Source organism: Stenella coeruleoalba, assembly GCF_951394435.1.
Source record: "Stenella coeruleoalba genome assembly, chromosome: 9".
NCBI classification, from domain to species: Eukaryota; Metazoa; Chordata; class Mammalia; order Artiodactyla; family Delphinidae; genus Stenella; species Stenella coeruleoalba.
The window spans coordinates 95263965-95284804 of NC_137155.1; the positions used below are offsets into that span (position 1 = coordinate 95263965).

A 20840-nucleotide genomic window follows, 5' to 3' on the forward strand; every position below is an offset into this window, starting at 1 on the left:
CATATGTTTATTGTTTGTCTTTTTATTTCATGATGTATACAGAGTTTTGTAATGTTTACTTATTTAAATTTATCAGTATAGCTCTTTATGATTAGTGCTTTTTACGTCTCACTTAAGCAAATTTATACCCTGAAGTCACAAAGATCTTGTTCTTCTATATATTCTTTAAACGTTATTTCGTTTTGTATTTCACATTTCATTTTTAATACATCTAGAATTGGTTTTGTGTTTAATATGAAACAGTGGTCCAAAATCAGTTTCTTTCCTTTCTAATTCTTTCATTTTTCTTTCTTCCTTTCCTATCCAGATACCCAAACCTCCTCATTTATTGACTTAGGAAGCTTTCCTCCACTCATATACAATGATGTATCTTAAATCATGAGGCCATAGGTTCATGTGCATCAGTCAAAGTCCAATCAGTAGGCCGATATCACACAGTCATTTGAACAGAGAAAGTTTAATGTAAAAAATTCACAATAGGAGATTGAAATAATGGGGATTGGCAAGTAATATATAAAGAGAACTTTAAAGAATATGGAAATTGCCTATAGAAGGAGGAACTACTAGCGGTAGGGCTGAGATGGAGCATGCAATGAAGAGCCCCTGAGAAGAGCTCCGCACAAGGCTGTGATCCAGACTGAATTAGAGAGGGCATGACTGTGGTAGAGAGGGTCACTGAAGTGACATGCTGGCAGAACTTTGGAAATCTTCCCTCTAGATTGCACATACCTGTGGCCATACATTCTGATCTGTGGTGGCAGAGTATATCCATGCTTATTACAAGTATCATGTCATCTGGCAACACCAAACAGTTTATATAACGTAACTTTGTCGTTTCTGCAACTCACAATGATGAGCTTAACACAGAGGGGTATATATGATGCGCTCCCAAACCAACCTAAAATAATTATTTATTTAGGTCTATGAAGTTTTAAGTCATGCCAATGAATTTGTATCTAAAAACATATAAGTCTAAAGCAAATAGAGATGAGTGACATGATGGGAAAGAGCTGGTTCACAGGGGCAGTGGGATAAAATGCAGAGCAACAAGTGGATGCTGGCCTATTAATTAATTTTCTCTTTTGTTACACTTATTCTCTATGTCTTGTAACATATTCCTAGTCTGGGAAGCACTTTATACATAATAGCACCCTAATGTGTATTATAGAACTACATTCATGTACCCCTAAAATGATGGTGTCTGGGGACAAGGGGTTAGTGGTGGATATGTGAGAAGTTGTCAGGTACCAGGTGTATTTCAAAATAGTAGGGACAGGAGTTGCTAGAGAAATTGATTATGCGATGTGAAAGCAGGAGGAAGCCAGTGTGATTCCAAGATTTTGGTCTGAGCAACTGGAAGAATATAGTTGCTGTTATGGAGAATAGAATTAACTGAGATGGTGAAGAAGGAACAGTGGGCATGGCGTAGGTGCAGAGAACACACGGTTCAGTTTTGCAGATATTAAGTTTGAGATGCTCATTAAACACTGTGATAGAGGCAATTGGCTGTATGAGACTGGAAACCAGGGGAAGGATATCAGCTGGAGAAATGAATTCGGGAGCCCTCAGTGAGTGGATATAAAAATATGCAGTACCTGCTTTGCAGATAAATGTTTAGAACATTGTCTGAATTATTTTAGTGTTTGAACTCATGTATTAAATAATTTCTATAAGGTTCTAGAATTTTTGTGAAATGATAGAACAAGGTTAACTTCTGTTATGGAGAGCATTTTAGGAACACCTATGGACAATGATAAGGCTAGACTTTAAAAGGATTGTGGATAAAGTATTACATATTTCTTGTGATATTACTGCAGTTGAAAAGAAATAAATGCTGTGCTGAAAGGTTATATAGATAATTTAACCATAGCTTTAACAATGTTGGACTAAAATGGAATGTTCAGTATAACATGGAAAAGATATTTTGCTTATGTATAATAATGGCATTGTTCTTAGAATGCTTTGGCTATTAAGATTTTGTGATGAGGGGCAATCCAAAATTTTAGAAATTGATGAAGATAGTGTTACTTTCATGGAATTTAAAATTTTAATTGTGGTGTTCAATTAAATTGAATTAGCATAATTTATTTGGAAGCACTAGGCATTGGACAGAAAAATTGATATTTATCAACTTAAAATACTAAAAGTACATGATTAGCTGGATAAACTGTTAAAGCATTTTTTATTGAAGTATAGTTACTTTACAATATTGTATTTCAAGTATACAGCAAAGTGATTCAGTTATACATATACACATAGATAGATAGATAGATAGATAGAATGATAGATAGTTTTCAGATTCTTTTCCATTATAGGTTATTACAAGATACTGAGTATAGTTAGTTCCCTGTGCTATACAGTAGACCCTTGTTTTTTTACCTGTTTTATATATAGTAGTATATATATATATGTTAATCCCAAATTTCTAACTTATCACCCCTGCCTCACTATCCCCTTTGGTAACCATAAGTTTGTTTTCTATGTCTGTGAGTCTGTTTTGCAAATAAGTTCATTTGTATCATTTTTTTAGATTCCACATATAAGTGATACCATATGATATTTGTCTTTCTCTGCCTGATTTACTTAATATGATAATCTCTAGGTCCATCCATGTTGCTTCAAATGGCATTATTTCATTGCTTTTTATGGCTGAGTAATATCCCATTGTATACATATACCACGTCATCTTTATCCATTCATTGGTCAGTGGACATTTAGGTTGCTATTGTAACTAGTGCTGCCGTGAAATTTAGGGTGCCTGTATCTTTTCTAATTAGAGTTTTCTCCAGATATCTGCCCAGGAATGGGATTGCAGGATCATGCGGTAACTCTATTTTTAGTTTTGTAAGGAACCTTCATACTGTTTTCCATAGTGGATGAACCAATTTACATTCCCACCAACATGTAGGAGGCTTCCCTTTTCTCCACACCCTCTCCACCGCTTATTACTTGTGGACTTTTCAATGATGGCCATTCTGACTGGTGTGAGGTGATAAAGCATTTTTTAAAATGTATTTTCTAATATATCACACATAGAAAACTTTGATAAGAATTTGATAATATGTGCCTATGAAATACTCTAAGAGGAAATTATAAATAAGAATGTCACTGAGCACAGCTGACGGAAGTGGAGCAGATTGATCTCTGCTAATGTATCATCTCCTATGTGACTGGGGATCTAAGGGATTCTACATATCCCTTCTTTGTCTAAATAGTTTATAAAAGGTTGTTACAACTTTATTAGTCTCCTACTTTCCAGAGCTCATTTTTGAAGATGTGTATGGAAATCCACTTGTCATTTTCTATCATCAAGTAAGAAGCTATTTGTTTTGCCTGCCAAACGGTGTTTTTCCCCCTGCAGGTAATATCAGAAAAGAATAAAGCTGAGGTTTCATGTACTAATTGGGTTTGTGGAACTTGGAAAAAATTAACCCATTTCTTTGTAATAATTTTAAAGCACGATGAACACGGTTATACATGATCAAACAGGAGCTTCTCTTTGCCACTGGTGTCTATATTTGTTATCTTTCTATTTGAAATTCAGATCCTTATAAACACACACTTATTTACTCCTAAACATAGAGCAGTATGCTAAGTGTTCAGAAAAATAAATAAGTTGACTAAATGTCTCCTAATCTCAAAGGGTTTGTGTTTTTTATGAACCAATAGGAAGTAAATAAGAGAAGATGACTCTTGACAATAAGAAGATAACTGAGTATACAAGAGTGATTAGGCAATTAAAAAAGAAGCTGTTACTAAAATTCAAAAAAGATTTGTGTAACATTTGAAATTGCTCATGTAGAATGGATAATGACTTAATAGATAGGGTAAAAAGCACTAAGAATATTCCACTTGGGGGAAAAGCGTACATGAAAGGACATGCATTAAGTTGAATGTGGAGCAACCAGTAAGCCAATTTGTCTGAAATATAGTGTCGTATTGGAGTGTGGTAGTAAACAAGGGTAAATGTAGGACTTAGATTGTGATAGACCTTGATTGCCAGTTTGTTTGAGTCTTATTTTATATGTGTTGAGGAACCACTGAAGGTTTTTGGATCAAGAATGTAATGCCCATGGATCAGAGTTTTAGGAAGTTTAATCTAGTTCAAATTTATAGTTAGTGGGGTAACAGTTACAAATGAAGGACTTAGGCAGCAAGCCTAGTGGGGAAATCAACACCCAAGATGAATAGTAATGAAATTCCAGAGGGAGAGACAAAACCAAAAGACAAAATGAAAGCAGACTTAATATTAAGTTAGTGCTTGAATTTGGAAGTATATCAAAGATGAATCTTAGACTACGATCTGGGCTGTAGTATCAATCAAACCACAAGAAATAGGTACTCGTAAATTTTACAACATAACTTTGGTCATGCAAGCTTATTCTAGGCATACATGGGACTGTGGGGTAGCAAATAGTACTCTTCCTTATAATGTTGTCTATCTGGGTCTATGTGCTGCTTGTAAACTTCATGACAAAGCAAAGCAATCATACCTCATCTTCTGGAATATAACTTAAAATGTCCTTGGTTTAACCGGGTTTAGATGAAACTAATGAAGGTTAATTCTCGGCGTCTCTCACTTAACCTCCCGTTAATGAGCCCTTCATTCCCTTTAGAATTTAGAAATTCATATCTATTTTTTACTTATAAAGATCCCCACAGAGTGTATCAGTTTCAGACTCCATAAAACCTGGATATATGAATGCAGCACAAGCAATAGGAATATATGCAGAAAATAAGAGCTTTATTTCATTTAAAATATCGGGGGACATAGAAAGTACTTGCACGATTAAGAACTCCTTCTGCATCCTGTCCAGTTCAGACAATTGAGAGAATGATTTAAGTGTGTACAGCAGAGGGGAACACAGCACAGAAACGCAGTAAAGGCCAGAGCACCTCATTTCTTCACTGCTGACCTTGTCTTAAATTCAGAACTGTCTAATATATAAGTGATTATTCGCTCAAGCATATTCTGATTTGAAAGAGGTGTCCCGGTAAAGGCACTGCATAGTCTGAAATGGAATCTCAGAAAATGTTTCATTTGCATTTGACCTAACTTTTTTCATTCAAATTTGAATTTTGAAACCTTAATTCTGGAATCTCTGGAGATTTGATTATTTAAGAAGAGTATGTGGAGAATACTAATTAAAGGGATATCTCTGATATTTCTAACACTGAGTCTCAGGAGGGAGTAGTATTCTCTTCTGTTAGAAAAAGAATCCTTCCCTCTCTGCTCATGAGCCCATACCCTTCCTTTTCCACAAAGATATTATCAATATTTGTGCTCTCTCCTATGTATTCAACTTTTTCCTCTCTGCTAACTTCTTAATAAAGTATTTAAGGATCCCAACATCTTCCTTGCGTATCAAAATTTAGCTTTGTTCTCTGTTTATTCCATTGGCTACATCCTTACTTTTCATCCCTCCTACTCCACTAAATCCTTCCAAATTTTCATGTCAGGAAAATATAAAAGAACAAGTCAGGGGCTTCCCTGGTGATGAAGTGGTTGAGAATCCGCCTGCCAATGCAGGGGACACGGGTTTGATCCCTGGTCCGGGAAGATCCCACATGCGGCGGAGCAACCAAGCTCGTGCACCACAACTACTGAGCCTGTGCTGTAGAACCCGTGAGCCACAACTACTGAAACCCATGGTCCACAATGAGAGAAGCCACTGCAATGAGAAGCCCGCACACCGCAACGAAGAGTAGCCCCCTCTCGCCACAACTAGAGAAAGCCCGCGCGCAGCAATGAAGACCCAACACAGCCAAAAATAAATAAAGAAAATGAATTTTTTAAAAAAAGAAAAGAACAAGTCAGTAGTTGCCACCTAAGTTCCTGCATCTCCTGCTCTCGACTCCCATCAACTACTTTTGGGCTTAAGTCACTACCACTCCAGTGGGACCACACTGACCAGTGTTAACTGATGACCTCACTAAACTCCAGTGGATTCTTTTTAAGGATCATTTTCTTTTCACATCTGCACCGTTTGACAATATTAGCCATGGGCTTCTTTCTTAAATACTACTTATTCCTTTGGTTTTTATAGATTGATTACACCTGCTTCCCTTTCTATTTTTCCAACGCTTTCTTTACAGAATTTGTGTAGGTCATTCACCCCCTGCCCACTCTTAGAAGTTGTGACCTTCAGAATTTCTTTTCGTTAATTTTTCCTCGTTCTCCATATATATATTCAAATTGGGTGATCATATGTAATACCATGGCATTTTGCTATAAAAATCTAGAGGGCTGTTCTTGCCACCATTTCCTTTGTATTGACCTCACATGAGATTGGCTTACCTACCCTTCGTTCCACAGATAGTTGATCACTGAGTCTCATTGTTTTTGTTTCCAAAATACTTTACCTGTGGTTTTCCTCTCCTTTCCTACACCATACCCTCATTTCCTCTGCTGTTAAATAGCTTTCTGTAAGATATCCTTGCCTTTAGTCATTTATCCTTTTTTATTATTTTTTAAATTAATTTATTTTTGGTTGCCTTGGGTCTTTGTTGCTCATTGCGGTGGCATCTCTTGTTGCGGAGTACGGGCTCTAGGTGCACAGGCTCAGTAGCTGTGGCTCACAGGTTCTAGAGCACAGGCTCAGTGGTTGTGGCACGTGGGCTTAGTTGCTCCGTGGCATGTGGGATGTGGGATCTTCCCGGACCAGGGCTCGAGCCCGTGTTGCCTGCATTGGCAGGCGGATTCTTAATCTCTGTGCCACAAGGGAAGTCCCATTTATCCTTTTAATCTGCCATCTATGTTATAGCAATCTTTGAAAAACATCATACAGCCACCTTACCCCAGTGCTTAAAAAGCTTTTAAATGTGTCCTCATCAGTTCAGAACATACTTCAGTACATTCCAGAATTTAATAGCCTTCACAATTTGGTCCTAACGTAGAATTCTAGACTATATTTATGTGTTTGTGTACACATAAGTATAATACCCTCAACACACAAGACAATTAATGCAGTTTTGTTGGTGTTAAGAACCCTGTTAGGACAGATTCACAACCATAGACGTTTACAGTCATAGAACATTAGACCAAATATAATTGAGACAAAAAGAGTTAGACTCAGAGATGTAACTTGAGTTGTATAGTGCATGAAATTTGTTGTGGACAGAATAGGAAACCAAACCCTTAGTCCTCCAAGTCTGTGGAGCTATGGCATTGTATAGGTAAAAATATTCTAGGCAACAGAAACACAGACTGATTATATTGATCCACTTGTTGCTGCTTGGTGACCGTCAACTCTTTGTTTTGTACATCTGACTTCCATCTAGATCCCATCTGGGAGTATCTAATATCTGTAGTTAAAAATCTTCATGGAAGCAGATTAATTTTCTTGTTTTTGACTTTTAATGGAAAATGAGGTGTTTATATGATTACAATTTCATACTGAGGAACTGAACATTGACCGATATTATATTTTAAGTAAGGACTAATAAATAATACAGTGATTCATGATAATCATAAAATGTTTTAGTGTTAGAGCAGAATTAGAGTGAGGAATAAAAGAACTATTGGTTCTTTATTCCGACCATTCTCTTCCAGCAAAGGATGCTATTTCTTCAAGGTGGAATCAACATAAATGTTCACGTTTTCAAAACGTATTTATTTCTGTTCCCTTGTTTATTAACTGTGGATTGTTTGGTTGTGTTAACATGGAAAGCCAAAACTTGAGTTAAGTCTTCTGGACATAATAAACATTAGATGCATGGCTTCATCACCCTTTGGTTGTAAAGATAGGAGGAAGCACAGCTTCAAGATTTTCTTATAACTTTGTGAATGCTTCCTTACTTGAATCAGGTTTGGAAGGGCCATCTCCTTATTTGCTTGGCATGGTGAATGGTACATGGCCAAGACAATTTCCTAGTCTTATGCGAAACAATGTAATCCAAGTTACTCATGGTTAATAGGTTGAGGGGGAGGTATGTCCTGTTACCAGAGATAAACTACTTGTTTAAAGGAATTTTAAAAAATAGTTCTAGTGAACCACTTTGTATCTTTCCAAGCATTTCACAAAAATAACTTTTTCCCTCCTAGTTGCGTATTGTGGAATTGATAGATAACAGAATCACTGTGCTTTGGATACTGGAATGTACCATGAAATTTGCTTAACAAAGCTTTTGGTGTTAAGGGGTTAATTCTTTTGAATCAGTTAATAACTGATGGGCATAGGCCTCAAAGTGCTATTTTCTTTGCGTGGATTATGCATTTTGGAACTCATTGCTCTTCAATTTAGCTTTCTAAATTAACTCATATCATAGCCATTATTGCAGGAGTTGACCACCTGCCACCCCCATATGTTGCCTTTAATTATAAATATTTCCATTTGAAAGTCACAGAACTTTACCCAATCCTCTACTCTATCTAAGTTCAAACCAGAAGGACCAAAATTTCATGAAACATATTTGAATAATCTTATTATGAGTGTCTTCATATCAGAAAAAAGAGAAGAATGATGACCTGTGAAAAAGGTAATGTCAGAAACATAACAGATGGCTCATAGTAAGATATTTGTTAACCTAGTCACACAAAGCTTCAAAAGTCTTTGACAATTCATTACAATAGCTCTTATATAGAATTTCTTTTTTCTTTGCTTGGCTTTGGGATAATTATTTTTCTCCTTCCTTGCCCCTTCTTTCTCTCCCTCCCTCCCTTCCTTCTGGCTTTACGTGTTATATCAGGCAACAAACATCATTAAATAAAAGTTAGCTTTAGACAAAATTTCTAAGCAAAATTTGTTGTTAACACTTGGCTTTTAGGTTTCCTGTCAGCAGCTATCATTTTCCTTCTGGTTTGTTTTCCAGAAAGCATTTATTAAGCTGTTTTTATGTTCCAGATACTTTATAGTTGCTGAGGATACAAACAATATTAAAACATGTTTTTTTCATTCAGTGACCTCTCAGGGTAGGGCTGGGACAGACATATCAACATATGTGTCCAGTAGGGGTACAAATAAGGTATATGGTTATCACTAGCACGAAACACTTACCTGGCTGGAAATATCAGAAAATTTGGCATTAAAAAGGTATGGGCAACAACTTGAAAAATGCTTAGGAATTAACTAGGAAGAGCCATCCTGGTGGAGATGGGAGTGCAGGAAGAAATGTGAATTTTCTAATGCTGACACTTATTCCCTGGGTAAGTCACCTCTGCCTCATTTTGTAGGAAACCTTTGTTGTCTATTTCAATCTAAATTTTAACTGAGAAGTCTTTCTTAATCTGTCTCAAGTGCTTTTGTTTTTTACAATGTCTTTCTTGGAAAACTAAAAGTCTTATAAAAGAAAAACAGTTTCAAGAGTTATAGAAAATATTTAAAAAAAAACTTCTTAAAAGTCTAAGCATTTAACTTATGCTATTTAACTTAAACTTTTCTATAGTATCATCAGGGATATATGAGTAAGCTGAGAGGTATATCAAGTAACTCATACAGGAAGTAGATTATGGCAGAGTTTGAAATTAAGTCTCTATACTCTGTTTTCCTAAAATGGAAATGATCATAGAGCACTACATTTGGCCCTTTGATTTTCTTGTTCTTTCTTCTAAAATTCTTTTTAAAATTCATCTGAACCTCCTAATTCCCATTTTTGTGTCTTCTGTTCTCCCACAATTGTCACACAAATTGCTCTCGGTATTTCAAACCTCAGATCAAATGCACTTTCTCTATGAAATATTTTCTGATTACTCATTACAAAGTATTATTTCCTTTTTCTGAGTTTCTAAATGATTTGACTCTTTTTGCCTGGGAACAATGATCAGGGCCCTGATTAAATAAATACTTCTGTGAATTCTAATCCCACATATTGAAAATTTTAAAAAATTAAATTTCTACCTAACTTCCATCAGTGTCTTCTGTGCATACAGGCATTCCCTCTTTCACGGAATTAGAGAGGTCCAACATATAAAGATTGACTTGTATCACCATGAAGCTGGATGGACCTGCCTCCTTTAAGACAAACCTGTGTAAAGATACCACTTTCCAACAAGTCTCCACTGAGATTATCCAGTTCTCTTAGGAACGACCTTGGTTGCCATTTCTACTACTAAATTAGTCTCCTCTGCTTCCTCTTATTCCATCTTGAAAATAAGATCTTTGACCGACTCTGAACTTTAGCAACAATGCCCTACTCGTGCTAATAAGTATATCCTGCTGTAGCTGAACTTCTACTTGACTGAATATGTCTCTGTATTCCAGTTCCATCTGGAGTTGAGATTTGCAAAATTTCCATTGCTGATCTCATCTAAATACCTTCTTGACTAAGCCATCCTTGGCTACTTGCCTTGTGTCAGTGTCATCTTGGTTAAACGTTATATCAACCACAGTTCAGAGGCAGGAAATAGAAACCTCCTGATTTTAAGCAGAAATGGATGTGGGAGTCTGCCACTGAAATTACTGTTGTAGCTGTAATCTAGGATCTGCCACTACACTTAACACACCCTTGCTATATGGACTAGACACTGGTCCCAATATCAAAATTTTTATGGTGGCATGTTGGTTTGTAATTCTCAAAGGAATGCAGCATTGTTTTTGCTTTATTATTTTGCTAGGGAAAGAAAATTTCAGAGACTTCTACTTGGACCTTTCTACCAAATAACCCATGGACCAGGGAGCCATTAATAGTGATATTTTAGTTGTTGAAATATGTATTTTATGTGTAAATGAAGAATAAGTTTGCGGATCCATTGAAACAACTGTGAGGTTTTTTGCTTATTAGCCTTGCAATAAACCACATCTGAGACACAAGATATATTAAGGGAAATCACATGTAAATTACATCCTTTTAGACCCACTAAAAGCTGAAGACACCTTTTACTTTTATATTTTGTTTGTTGTTCAGTAACTTTTTAAAAACTGAGACATAATTGACATATAGCATTATATTATTTTCAGGTATATAACATAACAAAATGATAACCACAGTAAGTCTAGTTAACATTCATCACCACACATAGTTACAATTTTTTTCTCACAAGAATTTTTAGGATGTACTCTCTTAGCAACTTTCAAATACATAATACAGTATTATTAACTATAGTCACCATGTTATACATTACATTGCAGGACTTTTTTATTTTATAACTGGAAATTTGTACCTCTTGACCCCCTTAACCCATTTCACTCATCCCCAACCCCCTGCCTCTGGCAACCATCAATCTTTACTTTGTTTCTGTAAGTTCATTTTGTTGTTGTTTTTGGTTTTATAAGATTCCACATATAAGTGAGATTGTATGGTCTTTGCCTTTCCCTGTGTGACTTACTTTACTTAGCAATATATCCTCAAGGTCCATCCATATTGTGGCAAATGACAGAATTGCTTCCTTTTCCTAGTGGAGCTATATATATATATATATATATATATATATATATATATATATATATATATATATATATAAAATCTCTCTCTCTCTCTCACAACTTCTTTATTCATTCATCCGTCAATGGATACTTAAGTTGTTTCCATCTCTTGGCTATTGTAAATAATGTTTGCTCTGAACAAAGCGGTGAAATTATCTCTATGACATAGTGTTTTGTTGTTTCTGTTCCTTCAGATACAATCCCAGAAGTGTAATTGTTGGATCATATGGTAGTTCTATTTAAAAATTTTTGAGGAACCTCTGTAATTGGTTGTACCAATCTCAATCCCCCCCAACAGCACACGAAGATTCCCTTTTTCTCTACAGTCTCACCAGTATTTGTTAACTCTTATCTTTTTGGTAAGAGTCATTCTAACAGGTGTAGTATCTCTGTGATTTTGATTTCCATTTCCCTGATGAGTAATGATGTACCTGTTGGCCATTTGTATATCTTCTTTGGAAAAAATGTCTACTCAGGTCCTTCTCCCATTTTTTAATTGGATCATTTGTTTCTATTACTATTGAGTTGTATGCATACTTTATATATTTTGGATGTTAAGCCCTTGTCAGATATTTGGTTTGCAAATATTTTTCCCATTCCATAAGTTGTCTTTTCATTTTGCTGATTGTTTCTTTTGTTATATAGAAGCTTTTTAGTTCAATGTACTTCCACTTGTTTTTTTTATTTTACTACTTGTGCATTAGGTGTCATATCCAAAGAAACCACTGTCAAGACTCATGTCAAAGAGCGTTTTTCCTATGTTTTCCTCTAGGAGTTTTATGGTTTCCAGTCTTACATTTAACTCTGATCCATTTTGTGTTAATTTTTATGTGTGGTGTAAGATAGGAGTCTAGTTTCATTCTTTTGCATGTGAATATCCAGTTTTCCCAGCACCACTTATTGAAGACACTCTTTTATCTTTATTGAATATTCTTGGTTCCCTTGTCAAATACTTCTTGACTATATATGCATGAGTTTATTTCTAAGCTCTCAATTCTGTTCCACTGCTCTATGTGTCTGTTTTTATTCCTGTACTATAATGTAGTTTTATAATACATTTTGAAATCAGGATGTGTGATGCCTCCCACTTTGTTTTTCTTTCTTGTTTTGGCTGTTTGAGGTTTTTTGTGGTTGAATATAAGTTTTAGGATTTTTTTCTACTTCTATAGAAAATGGCATTGGAATTTTGTTAGGAATTACATTGAATATATAGATGATTTTGAGTAGTATGGATATTTTAACAATATTAATTCTTTCAATCCATGAATATGAGATCATTTATTTGTACATTCTTCTATTTATTTTATCAATGTCAATGTCTTGTGGTTTTTAGTGTAGAGAACTTTTACCCCCATGGTTAAATTTATTTCTAGGTATTATTTTTGATGTTGTTGTAAATGGGATCATGTTCTTTATTTCTTGTTCAGATAATTCCTTGTTACTGTATAGAAGCACTACTGATTTTTGTATATTTATTTTGAATCCTGAAACTTTATTTAATTTGTTAATTAAATCTGGGAGTATTTTGGTGAAGTCTTTAGGAATTTCTATATATAAAAAAATGTTATCTGCAAATAGAGACAATTTTACTTCTTTCTTTCCAGTTCTGTTGTCTTTTATTTCTTTTCTTGCCTAATTGCTTTGTCTAGGAATTCCAGTACTATGTTGAATAAGAGTGGTGAAAGTAAGCACCTTTGTCTTGTTCCTGATCTCAGAGGAAAATCTTTCAATCTTTCACCATTTAATATGATGTTAGTTGTGGGTTTATTTTATATGTTCTTTATTATGTTGAGGTACATTTCTTCTATACTTAATTTAATAGTCTTTATCATGAATGGAGATTGAATTTTGTCAAATGCTTTTCCTGTGTCAGTTGAGATGATCTATTTTTTTTCCTTTTGTTCTATTAATGTGATGTCACTTTTTTTTTTTTTTTTTTTTGTGGTACGCAGGCCTCTCACTGCTGTGGCCTCTCCCATTGTGGAGTACAGGCTCTGGACGTGCAGGCTCAGTGGCCACAGCTCACGGGCCCAGCTGCTATGCGGCATGTGGGATCTTCCCGGACTGGGGCACGAACCCGTATCCCCTGCATTGGCAGGTGGACTCTCAACCACTGCGCCACCAGGGAGGCCCATGTCACATTTTTTGGTTTGTGTATGCTGGAATATGCTTGCTTCCCAGGGATAAATCCCAGTTGGTAATTGTGAATGATTCTTCTAATGTGCTACTGAATTCAATTTGTTCTTATTTTATTGGGAATTTTTGCATCCATATTCATCAGGGATATTAGCTTATAGTGTTATTGTAGTGTCCTTTTCTGGCATCGGAATAATGGTGGCTTTGTAAAATGAGTTTCGGAATAATGATGGCCTTGTAAAATGAGTTCAGGAGTGTTTCCTCCTCTTCTGTTTTTTGGAAGAGTTTGAGAAATATTGGTGTTAAATCTTCTTTAAATGTTTGGTAAAATTCACCAGTGAAGCCATCTGGTTCTGGGCTTTCCTTTGAGCAAGAATTTTGATTCCTGATTCACTCTCCTTACTAGTAATTGGCCTGTTCAGATTTTCTATTTGTTCCTGATTCAGTCTTGGTACATTGTATTTTTCAAAGAATTTTTCCATTTGTTCTAGGTTTTCCAGTTTGTTGCCATATAGTTGTTCATAGTAGCCTCTTATGAGTCTTTGTATTTCTGTGATACCGGTATAGTGTTTCCTTTTTCATCTATAATTTTGTTGATTTTGATCCTAAATTCTTGGTCACTGATACTTTCTTCTCTTGGTCAAGTCTGCTTTGAAGCTCTCTATTGAGTTCTTCAATTCAGTTATTGTATTTTTCAGCTCTAGAATCTCTGTTTTTGTTTTTTTGTTTGTTTTTTGTATGTTTATTGTTTTTTTGGATGGTTTCTTTTTCTTTGTTGAACTTCTTGTTTTGTTCATGCGTTGTCCTTCTAATTTTGTTTAGTTGTTTGTCCGGTGTTCTTATAGTCCACTAAACTTTTTTTTCTTTTTTTTTTTTTTTTTTTTGCGGTATGCGGGCCTCTCACTGTTGTGGCCTCTCCCATTGCGGAGCACAGGCTCTGGACACGCAGGCTCAGCAGCCATGACTCACGGGCCCAGCCGCTCCATGCCATGTGGGATCTTCCTGGACCAGGGCACGAACCCGTGTTCCCTGCATTGGCAGGTGGACTCTCAACCACTGCGCCATCAGGGAAGCCCCCCACTAAACATTTTAAAGAGGATTGTTCTGTGTTCTTTGTCTGACAGTTCATAGATCTCCATTTCTTTAGGGTCAGTTATTATTGGAACTTTATTAGTTTCCTTTGGTGATGTCATGTTTATCTGATTTTTTATGGTCCTTGATTCCTTATGTTGGTATCTGCATATCTGAGTAAACAGTCTACTCTTCCAGACTTTACAGGTTCACTTTGGCAGAGACAGTTCTCATTAGTCATCTCAGTTTGGGCTTCTGGACATGTCCATTGGTAGATGGATAGTGTGGCTTACCTGGCTCTCTCTGCAAGCAAGTGAGGCTGTAGGAAGGGCTCCAAGGTTGCCTGGGTTCTCTGGTCAGCCTTACTAGATGAGTGGGATTGGGTACTATACTTGGTAATAGGTGGGGCTGTGAATTAATTGCTCTGTGCTGGTGGGACAATGGAACAAGCTCCAGGGCCTACACAGTTCATTGTTTGCAGATTTGAATCAGGCAAGACTATGCACTGAATTCCCTGGCCAGATAGGGCCACTGGTTTTGCTCTTCAGGTGGAGAAATTCACAGGCTGTGGTCTCTATTCAAGACCCACTGTAAGCAGGGCTGTTGGATGGGTTATGAAGCTTCCTGCATGCTCTGTTACATTCCATGGTTGGAGGGATGAAGGCTGTATTCAGCAATGGGTAGGGTTACAAATTAGTCCCTGCCTGGGTGGAGCAAGAGAATTGACTCCAAGGTCAAAGAGACTCTTTGTGGTCTTGACTCTGAGCTGACCCATGTCACAAGTTTCCTGGACTAAAGTGCCACTGACTTTACTCTGTGGATGATCAGCTCTGCCTGCTGTAACCTCTGCTCACGCATTTCTGGACTATGAAGCTTCTAGGTATTCTGACCAGCCTTTCTGTTCAGGTAGGGCTGGTAGCTACACTCAGCACTGGGCAGACTATGACTCAGCTCCCCTAACTGGGTGGGAACAGACCAGGCTCCAGTGCTGGAAAGGCTCCTCATCTGGGGACCCAAGTCAGGCAAACCTGCACCCCGCCAACTTCTCTGGTTAGATGGTGCACCGTCTTGGCTCTGCAGAAGAGCAAAGCTGCTGGTTGGACTACTACTTGGGCACTGCAGGTAGAAACTTGTTCTGCCAAAATCCAAGTGCTGGTGTTGCAAGACCTTCCCCATTCTCCATCATAATCGGATTCCCTTTGCTCAAGCCCTGCAGATTCCTCTGCAATCCATGTGAGGGTGAGACCACAGTGGGGATTCCCAACAAGTGACCCACAACACCGGGTGAGCTGGATGTCCACTCTGGGCTCTCTTTTCCCACTGGAAGAACTGTAGGCTCAGGGGACACCATTCAGCATGGTGCTACGCTGGAACTGGGGTAGGGGCAACCTGGTCAGCCTATAGCTGCTCCTCTTACCCTTCTAATGTCAACTGTTTTGGTCACTGTGGTACAGGGGTGTGCTTTAGCCTCACCCCCATATTCTAGGGTTTTCTCAGTGGTGTCTTGTGCATGAATAGTTGTTAATTATTGTTATTTTGAAAGGAAGTCAGGAACCATCTATGTCACCATCTTGGTGACATCACTCTGTTTCTTTTCCTTGCTCTAGCAGTAAAACCTTGTCACTTTGGTTAAGTCCTTGGCATTTCTCCTCTTTAAATGTCTTATATATAAGGTAAGGTGAACGATCTGGATGACCTCTGAAGTTCCTTCTAACTTTAACATGATGCCTTTTGTGTTTCGTTTTACTTCTCAATGCATCCTCAAATAGAGTTAACATACCTTGTCAACTATTCCCTGCACCGGTCTGTATATTCCCCACTATAGTATAGGCTCCATGAGGATAGAGGAGATAAACATTTTATTTATTGATAAATCTCCAGAATGCTTTTAAATATATATTCTGTAAGTGCTCATGCTTAATTATTCATTTATACTTTTATGCTATATTTTCATTCATTCATCCATTCATTAATTCATCATATGTCAGTTTACTTAGCAAATACTTAATGATGACCTCATCACCTGCTTCTTTTTGATTCTCTAAATCCTATCTGCCTTCAAAGTCAACTGAGCTTCAGCTTTTCTATTAAACTCTGCTGAACATTCCAGCTACAACGAATCTCTCTTATTTGAACTCCTTCCACATACACAGTAGTTTTTTGGTTGTTTTTTTTTTTTTGTGGTACGCTGGCCTCTCACTGTTGTGGCCTCTCCTGTTACGGAGCACAGGCTCCAGACGCGCACGCTCGGCGGCCATGGCTCACGGGCCCAGCCGTTCCGCGGCGTGTGGGATCTTCCTGGCCCGGGGCACGAAGGCGTGCCCCCTGCATCAGCAGACGGACTCTCAACGACTGCGCCACCAGGGAAGCCCCCACAGTAGTTTTTATCATGGATTTATGAATATAATCTTTAGGGATTTATTAATATTCTGCTTATTTATACTATGCTATGTATGCTACTTCTTAATATATTGTCCTTTAATATTTCTGATTTTAGAATCAGAATGTGTGGACTTTTCAAAGTCAGGGATATTATAACATGTTTTCTAAAACTTACCCATGGCATGTAATACCTTCTAGACATAGAATCTGAAAACTGTAATTTAACACATTCTCTTTATCTCTCCCACTCTTTCTCTCTCTCTTTCTCCCTATAACACATGGGCAAGCACGTACATACACACATACAATCTTGAATAGCACTTCAGTATCCTTGATTTATTCTGGTAGAAATTGACACAGAAAAGAGGAGCAAGTGATATATGCTCCAGGAAATGGCCATAAGTTTTATCTAACTTATGGGAATAATGGTTAATTTATAATTACCTAGAGTATAAGTGTATCATCCCATTTCTTGGTTTTGCCCATGATATGGAAATGTTCTTTCCTTCCTTGTCTTTGCCACAATTTCTCCTTTTGTGGTGAGAGAAGCTGAGTAGTCTGAAGTTATGCTGGTGCACAAAGTATTTTAAAATAGGCTTCATTTATGAGCGATCATCTATGGAGGACTAACATTTAAGGAAATTGCTGTGTCCTTTTTTGAGATTACAGCTTCTATACAAGTGACAAATATATTTAGACAGAGCATAAAGCGTTCTCTGTACAGTTTTTATATAGTTAGCATTCATATCTTTTAGGATAAAATGCCCAATGGGGAAATGTTGAAGAATACTAGTAACTACTAATAAATAACTAAAATAGATGTTATCCCATAAGGGATACAGCAGGCTATACTTCTGGGGAATATATTTGGATGAATGTTTTATGATTCCTTTCTGAGAAAATATTGTTAATAGTTTTTCTGATTGCACATTTCCCTTATTCACTCCAAAAATTCAGAGCAAGATGAGAGAGGAAAGACAGAGAGAGAGAGGGAGAGAGATTTCTAGCAGTTTATCTTGTGTCTACTCCTTCTAGATGAATACTGTGTATGGTAAATCTCAAAAGAAAAATAAATTTATGGTAATGTATCAATAATTCCCTATTTTATATATTTCTTGTGGCCAAAGCCCTATTGATCCAATAAACTTTTGATTAAAAGAACATTATATAAATAATTCCTAATTAAGAGGATGACAAATATAGAATTATATAAAATATAGGGCCAAACTACATCTCTCTGTTATTCTTACTAGAGAAAGAATATAAGAAGATCTCACTGAATTTGGGCTCTCTCCATATTAGAAAAAATGAGCAACATTTGAGACAAGAATAAATAAAAATGGGGACTCTCTCTGCTAGGAGAAAGTTACTCATTTAAAGATCTGCTATATGGCTTTTGTTAAAAATTTAGACCAGTGCCCAAACTAAAAATAATGGTGATTGCCTTTAGCATAACACAGGAGATTTCTGAATATTGAGGTTGGAGCCTGAGAAAAGATGAATGTTCAGTGCTAAATAGAGACTTAGAAATCATCTTATGACTCATTTTACAGGTGATGATTCTGAAGCCCAGAGAGGTACAATGACATGACAGCCTTACACAAGGACCTAGAAATCCACAAGCCAGGTTTCTTCATTCGGAGGTATTCAGTGTCCTTTTCTTTTGATATTTAAATTGATAAGTTGAAGTACAGTAGATATTTCAAAGTATAGTTTTTTTATTTATTTATAATTGCATTATTTTAAAATTCTCCTTTTCTAAAACAATTGGAAAATAAATACTAAAGTTAGCGCGCCCTTTCAAAGTTCACCAAAAAATAAGCTCCTGACGTAGCTCTTGTTTGCTTTGTTTTTTTATTGGTGATGGTGTTGCAGTAAAGTATACGTAACAAACATTTCCCATTTTAGCCATTTTTAGGTATACACTTCGGAAGTATTAAATACATTCCCATTGTTGTGCAACCATCACCATAACCTCTAGAATTTTTCATCCTCCTCAACTAAAACTTTGTACTTCTGTCACCAGCTTCCCATTTGACCCGCTCCCACCTCCTACAACCACAGTTCTTTCTCTCTCGATGAATTTGGCTAATCTGGCTACTTCATATAAGTGGAATCATCTAGCATTTGTTGTTTAGTCACTGGCTTATTTCATTTATCATAATGTCCTCAAGATTCATCTATGTTGTTACCCATATTTGGTTTTAATAACACTTCTATTTTCTTCTTTTCCCATCTCTACTGAGGTATAACTGACAAATAAAAATTGTACGTATTTAAGGCATGCAACTTGATGTTCTGACATACATATATTGTGAAATAATCACCGCACTTAAGGTAATTAACATATCAATCATCTCACATAGCTATCATTTTCCTCTTGTGTGTGGGTTTTGTTTTTTTTTTGCTGTACGCGGGCCTCTCACTGTTGTGGCCTCTCCCACTGCGGAGCACAGGCTCCAGACGCACAGGCTCAGCGGCCATGGCTCACGGGCCCAGCCGCTCCGCGGCATGTGGGATCTTCCCAGACCGGGACACGAACCCGTGTCCCCTGCATCGGCGGGTGGACTCTCAACCACTGCGCCACCAGGGAAGCCCTGTGGGGTTTTTTTTGTTTGTTGTTTGGTGTGTGGTAAGAACATTTAAGATCTAATCTCTTAGCAAATTTTGAGTATATGGTACAGTATTTTTAACTATATTCACACTGCTGTACATTAGATCTCCAAAATTTATTCATCTTGCATAACTGAAACTTTGTGTCCCTTGACAAAATCTCCTCATTGCCTCCTTCCCCCAGCTCCCTGGAAACCACTCTTTTACTCTCTGCTTCCATGAGTTTCTTTTATTTATTTTTTAAAAAAATTTTATTGGAGTATATAGTTGATTTACAATGTTGTGTTAGTTTCAGGGGTACAGTAAAGTGAATCAGTTATGCATACACATAAATCCACTCTTTTTAGATTCTGTTCCCATATAGGTCATTACAGATTATTGAGTAGGGTTCCCTGTGCTATACAGTAGGTCCTTATTAGTTATCTGTTTTATACATAGTAGTGTGTATATGTCAGTCTCAGTCTCCCAATTTATCCCTCACCCCCTTACTCCTTGGCAACCATAAGTTTGTTTTCTACGTCTGTGACTCTATTTCTGTTTTGTAGAGAAGTTCACTTGTACCCTTTTTATAGGTTCCACATATAAGTGATATTATATGATATTTGTCTTTCTCTGTCTGAATTACTTCACTCAGTCTGACAATTTCTAGGTCCAGCCATATTGCTGCAGATGGCATCATTTCATTCTTTTTTATGGCTGAGTAATATTCCATCGTATATTTGAATCACATCTTCTTTATCCATTCCTCTGTTAATCGACATTTAAGTTGCTTCCACGTCTTGGCTATTGTAAATAGTGCTGCTGTGAACGTTGGGGTGCATGTACCTTTTCGAATTACGGTTTTCCCTGGATATATGCCCAGGAGTGGGATTGCTGGATCATATGGCAACTCTATTTGTAGTTTTTTTTTTAAGGAACCTCCATACTGTTCTCCATAGTGGCTGTATCAATTTACATTCCCACCAACAGTTCAGGAGGGTTCCCTTCTCTCCACACCCTCTCCAGCATTATTGTTTGTAGATTTTGTAATGGTGGCCATTCTGACTGTTGTGAGGTGATACCTCATTGTAGTTTTGATTTACATTTCTCTAATAATTAGTGATTCAACGTATAAGTGAGATCATGCAGGATATGTCTTTCTGTATCTGACATTTCACTTAGCATAATGTCCTACAGGTTTATTTATGTTGTTGCAAATGGTAGAATTTCCTCCTTTTTCAAAGCTGAATTATATGCGTGTGTGTGTGTGTATGTGTGTGTGTACCACATTTTCTTTAT

The 20840-nt window shown here is 36.9% G+C and overlaps 1 long non-coding RNA gene across 1 annotated transcript in view; it reads left to right on the forward strand.

The window, feature by feature from the left end:
• Positions 1 to 18575, forward strand: part of LOC307191198 — a 96012-nt gene extending 77437 nt beyond the window's left edge. The window contains exon 3 of the long non-coding RNA XR_013829634.1: positions 18503 to 18575. This is a non-coding gene — a long non-coding RNA (uncharacterized lncRNA). The remainder of the gene's footprint in view (positions 1 to 18502) is intronic.
• The last annotated feature ends 2265 nt before the right edge of the window (positions 18576 to 20840 follow it).